The 7980-nt window shown below is 37.4% G+C and overlaps 1 non-coding gene across 1 annotated transcript; it reads right to left on the bottom strand.

The window, feature by feature from the left end:
* Window positions 1-2310: 2310 nt before the first annotated feature.
* On the bottom strand, window positions 2311-2501 carry LOC133094160 (U2 spliceosomal RNA). Its single transcript, XR_009701378.1, has one exon. It is a non-coding gene; the product is annotated as a U2 spliceosomal RNA (small nuclear RNA).
* Window positions 2502-7980: the final 5479 nt, after the last annotated feature.

Here is a 7980-nt window from a genome sequence, read left to right as displayed (position 1 = left end):
CTTCCAACTTCCTGCTCCAAAAGTCTCCTGATGGACATACTCACATGTTTCCTAGTTCATATTTCCTTTTGTAGTTATAATTTGCTATATATTTTTCTAAATATATTACATCTATAAGCTTACCTCCATTCTTAAAATAATTTTGAGACAAATACTATTCCTATTTTAATTTTTCAAAAGAAGAAACTGAGGCACAGAGAAGTTAAGTAAATTACTTGGTAGTGAGCAGATGGGTAGAGTAAAATCAAATCATCTTATTTCAGAGATAACTTTTAACCACTATATTATACTTGGCTTTATACTATTGTATAGCTTGGGTTACAGAGTTACAATCTGGAGTAATGTTATTAATGATATCTACATTTTCCCCCAAATGGCTATGCATGTGCATGTCCACTTCTACCAGCAATGGATGATATAAGAGACTGTCTCCTCTCGTCCCTCACAACCTAGTTATTAGCTATTAGTCTTACTTTTTGCACTATGCTGACAGGCATATACATGTACCTCACTTGTTTTAATTTAATTTAACTTGGTAATTTAGTTTATCTTAATGTTATTTAATTTCTAATGAGGTTGAACAATAATTTGGGAAATCTGTGAAAATTCTAGTGCTATTCCCTTGCCATTTTAAACCTGTTTCTCATCATGTTCTTGTTAATTTCCGGGAGTTTCTTATATATTCCAGATATTAATGGCTTATTAGTTTTAGTATGTTAAATATCTTCTCCCAGACTGTCATCAGGTCTATTACATGCATCTGTGGTGTCTTTCGTTAAATAAAATATTGGATGTTATGCATTTGTCACAGGCCCTGGAGGAAATACCCAGTATGCCTGGAGGGCCCACGAGGGAGGTCAAGGCAGAGTGCAGACAGAGAGAGGCAGGACCTGGGGCACATGCCATTATTAGGGTCTGTTGGTGGAGTGCTTGGATGTTCTCAGGCTAAGGCCAAATTTATCGATTCAAACCAGAAGAGCACGGTTTGGATAAGTCACATGAGGGTCTTATCCAAAAAGCACATAAAGAAAAAGTGCTAGGTGGCAGGAAAGACATGACCACAGGGCTGTTGGAGAAATCATATCAGGAACTTACATTTGCTGGTGACTCTGGGCTGCTATCTAGGGCATGCACTTGTATGAGAGGCTAGTGTCAGTATAAGGTTCCTGAAAATTTCTTGGCTAAATATATAAACAAATAAATGCTAAGGCGGCAATACCATGAAGTAATTTAGCTAAACTTTAAACAGATGTAGTCAAGTCAATCTGTTTTGCCTTACAGTGAGTGCTTTTGGCAACCTATCAAGGACTCTCTTCCCAATCTAATCCACAGTGATATTGCCTGAACTTTCCTCTTTGACTTTATGATTTTACTGCTTACATTTAGGTCTTTAATATATTGGGATGTATATTAGCTAAGGATTCAGCTTTATTTCTTATCTAGTTAGCCAGTTTTCCCAGTACCATGTAGCACTGACTTAAATGGCCACCTTTATCATATCAATGTTTCTATATATATATGTAGGTCTATTTTTAGCTCACTCTTCTGTTCCAAAGATCTAGGAATATCTCATAGAGTGCATCCTCTTCTTTAAAATGATTTAGCTGTTAGGATCTTAAGTCTTTGAAAAAAATTTTGAAAAATGTCAGTTTCCTCAAAAAAGAAAAGCAATTTAATTTTTTTTTAACATCTTTATGGGAGTATAATTGCTTTACAATGGTGTGTTAGTTTCTGCTTTATAACAAAGTGAATCAGTTATACATATACGTATGTCCCCATATCTCTTCCCTCTTACATCTCCCTCCTTCCCACCCTCCCTATCCCACCCCTCTCGGTGGTCACAAAGCACCGAGCTTATCTCCCTGTGCTATGCGGCTGCTTCCCACTAGCTATCTATTTTATTTTGGTACTGTATATATGTGATGCCACTCTCTCACTTTGTCCCAGCTTACCCTTCCCCCTCCCCGTATCCTCAAGTCCATTCTCTAGTAGGTGTGCGTCTTTATTCCTGTCTTGCTCCTAGGTTTTTCATGACCTTTTTTTTTTTTTTTATATTCCATATATATGTGTTAGCATATGGTATTTGTTTTTCTCTTTCTGACTTACTTCACTCTGTATGACAGAGTTATTTGTATACAAATAACTCAATTTCTTTTTTTTTTTTTTTTAATCGCTACCGCACCGTCACTCCGTACTATCTGCAGAAGTAAGTTTGTAATATCATGGGACAGCTGTATCTTGCAGCCGCACAACACACTCGTTACAGAAAAACCGCATTTGTCTCTTCTTGGGTATTTTCGTAGTCCCCCAAGGGGGTGCACCGTTCCTGGAAGTACTGCAATACCAGGTCGATGCGTGGAGTGGACGGAGCAAGCTCCTATTCCAACTCCCTGCTCCAAAAATCCATTTAATATATTGTCCTCGGATAGAGAACGTATCAGATATTAAACTGATAAGAACAGATACTACACTTGATCTTAGCCAAAAGGTCGAGAAGCGATACCGCCGTCAGCCCCTTCGCCAGCACACCCCTCTTCTCCCACGCCTTTCCGCTCACGGTGAGGAAACTCATCCTCAAACGAAAGCCCGCCCTCTTCCCTAGACTTCACAGTCAATTTCTTTTCTTTTTATGGCTGAGTAATATTCCATGGTATATATGTGCCACATCTTCTTTATCCATTTATCTGTTGATGGACATTTAGGTTGATTCCATGTCCTGGCTATTGTAAATAGAGCTGCAGTGAACATTTTGGTACATGACTCCTTTTGAATTATGGTTTTCTCAGGGTATATGCTCAGTAGTGGGATTGTGGGGTCGTATGGTAGTTCTATTTTTAGTTTTTTAGGGAACCTCCTTACTGTTCTCCATACTGGCTGTATCAATTTACATTCCCACCAACAGTGTAAGAGGGTTCCCTTTTCTCCACACCCTCCCCAGCATTTATTGTTTGTAGATTTTTTGATGATGGCCATTCTGACCGGTGTGAGATGATATCTCATTGTAGTTTTGATTTGCATTTCTCTAATGATTAATGATGTTGAGCATTCTTTCATGTGTCTGTTGGCAATCTGTATATCTTCTTTGGAGAAATGTCTATTTAGGTCTTCTGCCCATTTTTGGATTGGGTTGTTTGTTTTTCTGATATTGAGCTGCATGAGCTGCTTGTAAATTTTAGAGATTAATCCTTTGTCAGTTGCTTCATTTACAAATATTTTCTCCCATTCTGAGGGTTGTCTTTTCATCTTGTTTATGGTTTCCTTTGCTGTGCAAAAGCTTTTAAGTTTCATTAGGTCCCATTTGTTTATTTTTGTTTTTATTTCCATTTCTCTAGGAGGTGGGTCAAAAAGGATCTTGCTGTGATTTCTGTCATAGAGTGTTCTGCCTATGTTTTCCTCTAAGAGTTTGATAGTGTCTGGCCTTACATTTAGGTCTTTAATCCATTTTGAGTTTACTTTTGTGTATGGTGTTAGGGAGTGTTCTAATTTCATTCTTTTACATGTAACTGTCCAGTTTTCCCAGCACCACTTATTGAAGAGGCTGTCTTTTCTCCACTGTACATTTTGGCCTCCTTTATCAAAGATAAGGTGACCATATGTGCGTGGATTTATCTCTGGGCTTTCTATCCTCTTCCATTGATCTATATTTCTGTTTTTGTGCCAGTACCATACTGTCTTGATTACTGTAGCTTTGTAGTATAGTGTGAAGTCAGGGAGCCTGATTCTTCCATCTCCATTTCTCTTTTTCAAGATTGCTTTGGCTATTCGGGATCTTTTGTGTTTCCATACAAATTGTGAAATTTTTTGTTCTAGTTCTGTGAAAAATGCCCTTGATAGTTTGATAGGGATCGCACTGAATCTGTTGCCTGCTTTGGGTAGTATAATCATTTTCACAATGTTGATTCTTCCAATCCAAGAGCATGGTATATGTCTCCATCTATTTGTATCATCTTTAATTTCTTTCATCAGTGTCTTATAATTTTGTGCATACAGGTCTTTTGTCTCCTTAGGTAGGTTTATTCCTAGGTATTTATTCTTTTTGTTGCAATGGTAAATGGGAGTGTTTTCTTAATTATTCTTTCAGATTTTTCATCATTAGTGTATATGAATGCAAGAGATTTCTGTGCATTAGTTTTGTATCCTGCTACTTTACCAAATTCATTGATTAGCTCTAGTAGTTTTCTGGTAGCATCTTTAGGATTCTCTATGTATAGTATCATATCATCTGCAAACAGTGACAGCTTTACTTCTTCTTTTCCAATTTGGATTCCTTTTATTTCTTTTTCTTCTCTGATTGCTGTGGCTAACACTTCCAAAACTATGTTGAATAATAGTGGTGAGAGTGGGCAACCTTGTCGTGTTCCTGATCTTAGTGGAAATGGTTTCAGTTTTTCACCATTGAGAACGATGTTGGCTGTGGGTTTGTCATATATGGCCTTTACTATGTTGAGGAAAGTTCCCTCTATGCCTACTTTCTGGAGGGTTTTTATCATAAATGGGTGTTGAATTTTGTCAAAAGCTTTCTCTGCATCTATTGAGATGATCATGTGGTTTTTCTCCTTCAATTTGTTAATATGGTGTATCACATTGATCTATTTGTGTATATTGAAGAATCCTTGCATACCTGGGATAAACCCCACTTAATCATGGTGTATGATTCTTTTAATGTGCTGTTGGATTTTCTTTGCTACTATTTTGTGGAGGATTTTTGCATCTATGTTCATCAGTGATATTGGCCAGTAGTTTTCTTTCTTTGTGAAAGCTTTGTCTGGTTTTGGTATCAGGGTGATGGTGGCCTAGTAGAATGAGTTTGGGAGTGTTCCTCCCTCTGCTATATTTTGGAAGAGTTTGAGAGGATAGGTGTTAGCTCTTCTCTAAATGTTGGATAGAATTCGCCTGTGAAGACATCTGGTCCTGGGCTTTTGTTTGTTGGAAGAATTTTACTCACAGTTTCAATTTCAGTGCTTGTGATTGGTCTGTTCATATTTTCTATTTCTTCCAGTTCAGTCTCGGAAGGTTGTGCATTTCTAAGAATTTGTCCATTTCTTCCAGGTTGTCCATGTTATTGGCATATAGCTGCTTGTAGTAATCTCTCATGATCCTTTTTATTTCTGCAGTGTCAGTTGTTACTTCTCCTTTTTCATTTCTAATAGTATTGATTTGAGTCTTTTCCCTTTTGTTCTTGATGAGTCTGGCTAATGGTTTATCAATTTTGTTTATCTTCACAAAGAACCATGTTTAATTTTAATGATCTTTGCTATCATTTCCTTCATTTCTTTTTCATTGGTTTCTGATCTGATCTTTATGATTCCTTTCCTTCTGCTAACTTTGGAGATTTTTTGTTCTTCTTTCTCTAATTGCTTTAGGTGTAAGGTTAGGTTGTTTATCTGAGAAGTTTCTTTTTTCTTAAGGTAGGATTGTATTGCTATAAACTTCCCTCAGAACTACATTTGCTGCATCCCATTGGTTTGGGCCTGTCGTGTTTTCATTGTCATTTGTTGCTAGGTATTTTTTGATTTCCTCTTTGATTTCTTCAGTGATCACTTGGTTATTAAGTAGTGTGTTGTTTAGCCTCCATGTGTTTGTATTTCTTACAGATATTTTCTTGTAATTGCTATCTAGTCTCATAACGTTGTTGTCGGAAAAGATACTTGATATGATTTCAATTTTCTTAAATTTACCAAGGCTCAATTTGTGACCTAAGATATGCTCTATCCTGGAGAATGTTCCATGAGCACTTGAGAAGAAAGTGTATTCTGTTGTTTTTGGATGGAATGTCCTATAAATATCAATTAAGTCCATCTTGTTTAATGTATCATTTAAAGCTTGTGTTTCCTTATTTATTTTCATTTTGGATGATCTGTCCATTGGTGAAAGTGGGGTGTTAAAGTCCCCTACTATGATTGTGTTACTGTTGATTTCCCCTTTGATGGCTGTTAGCACTTGCCTTATGTATTGAGGTGCTCCTATGTCAGGTGCATAAATATTTACAATTGTTATATCATCTTCCTCGACTGATCCTTTGATCATTATGTAGTGTCCTTCTTTGTTTCTTGTAATAGTCTTTGTTTTAAAGTCTATTTTGTCTGATATGAGAATTGCTACTCCAGCTTTCTTTTGATTTCCATTTGCATGGAATATCTTTTTCCATCCCCTCACTTTCAGTCTGTATGTGTCCCTAGGTCTGAAGTGGGTCTCTTGTAGACAGTATATATACGGGTCTCATTTTTGTATCCATTCAGCCAGTCTATGTCTTTTGGTTGGAGCATTTAATCCATTTACATTTAAGGTAATTATCGATATGTATGTTCCTATTACCATTTTCTTAATTGTTTTGGGATTGTTTTTGTAGGTCTTTTCCTTTTCTTGTGTTTCCTGCCTAGAGAAGTTCCTTTAGCATTTGTTGTAAAGCTGGTTTTGTGGTGCTGAATCCTCTTATCTTTTGCTTGTCTGTAAAGGTTTTAATTTCTCCATCAAATCCGAGTGAGATCCTTGCTGGGTAGAGTAATCTTGGTTGTAGGTTTTTCTCCTTCATCACTTTAAATATGTCCTGCCACTCCCTTCTGGCTTGCAGAGTTTCTGCTGAAAGATCAGCTGTTACCCTTATTGGGATTCCCTTGTGTGTTATTTGTTGTTTTTCCCTTGCTGCTTTTAATATTTGTTCTTTCTATTTGATTTTTGATAGTTTGATTAATGTGTGTCTTGGTGTGTTTTTCCTTGGATTTATCCTCTGTGGGACTCTCTGTGCTTCCTGGACTTGATTAACTATTTCCTTTCCCATATTAGGGAAGTTTTCATCTATAATCTCTTCAAATTTTTCCCAGTCCCTTTCTTTTTCTCTTCTTCTTCTGGGAGCCCTGTAATTCGAATGTTGGTGCGTTTTACGTTGTACCAGAGGTCTCTGAGACTGTCCTCAATTCTTTTCATTCTTTTTTTTTATTCTACTCTGCAGTAGTTATTTCCACTATTTTATCTTCCAAGTGACTTATCCATTCTTCTGCCTCAGTTATTCTGCTATTGATCCCTTCTAGAGAATTTTTAACTTCATTTATTGTGTTGTTCATCACTGTTTGCTTGCTCTTTAGTTCTTCTAGGTCCTTGTTAAACGTTTCTTGTATTTTCTCCATTCTATTTCCAAGATTTTGGATCATCGTTACTATCATTATTCTGAATTCTTTTTCAGGTAAACTGCCTATTTCCTCTTCATTTGTTAGGTCTGGTGGGTTTTTACCTTGCTCCTTCATCTGCTGTGTTTGTCTGTCTTCTCATTTTGCTTAACTTACTGTGTTTGGGGTCTCCTTTTCACAGGCTGCAGGTTCGTAGTTCTCCTTGTTTTCGGTGTCCGTCCCCAGTGGCTAAGGTTGGTTCAGTGGGTTGTGTAGGCTTCCTGGTGGAGGGGACTAGTGCCTGTGTTCTGGTGGATGAGGCTGGATCTTGTATGTCTGGTGGGCAGGTCCACGTCTGGTGGTTTGTTTTGGGGTGTCTGTGGCCTTATTATGATTTTAGGCAGCCTCTGTGCTAATGGAATGGGTTGTGTTCCTGTCTTGGTAGTTGTTTGGCATAGGGTGTCCTGCACTGTAGCTTGCTCATCATTGAGTGGAGCTGGGTCTTGGCGTTGAGATGGAGATCTCTGGGAGATTTTTGCCGTTTGATATTACGTGGAGCTGGGAGGTCTCTTGTGGACCAGTGTCCTGAACTTGGCTCTCTCACCTCAACGGCACAGCCCTGACGCCTGGCTGGAGCACGAAGAGCGTGTCCTCCACACGGCTCAGAATAAATGGGAGGAAAAAAAGAAAGAAAGAAAGAAGAATATAAAATCAAATACAATAAAATAAAGTGAAATAAGATAAAGTTATTAAAATAAAAATATAATTATTAGGAAAAAAATTTTTTTAAGTAATAAAAAAAAAACAAAAATATTGGACAGACAGAACCCTAGGACAAATGGTAAAAGGAAAGCTATACAGACAAAATCACACATGG

This window comes from Eubalaena glacialis, chromosome 6 (genome assembly GCF_028564815.1).
Source record: "Eubalaena glacialis isolate mEubGla1 chromosome 6, mEubGla1.1.hap2.+ XY, whole genome shotgun sequence".
Taxonomy (NCBI): Eukaryota; Metazoa; Chordata; class Mammalia; order Artiodactyla; family Balaenidae; genus Eubalaena; species Eubalaena glacialis.
This window is presented reverse-complemented; position numbering and strand designations above follow the sequence as displayed.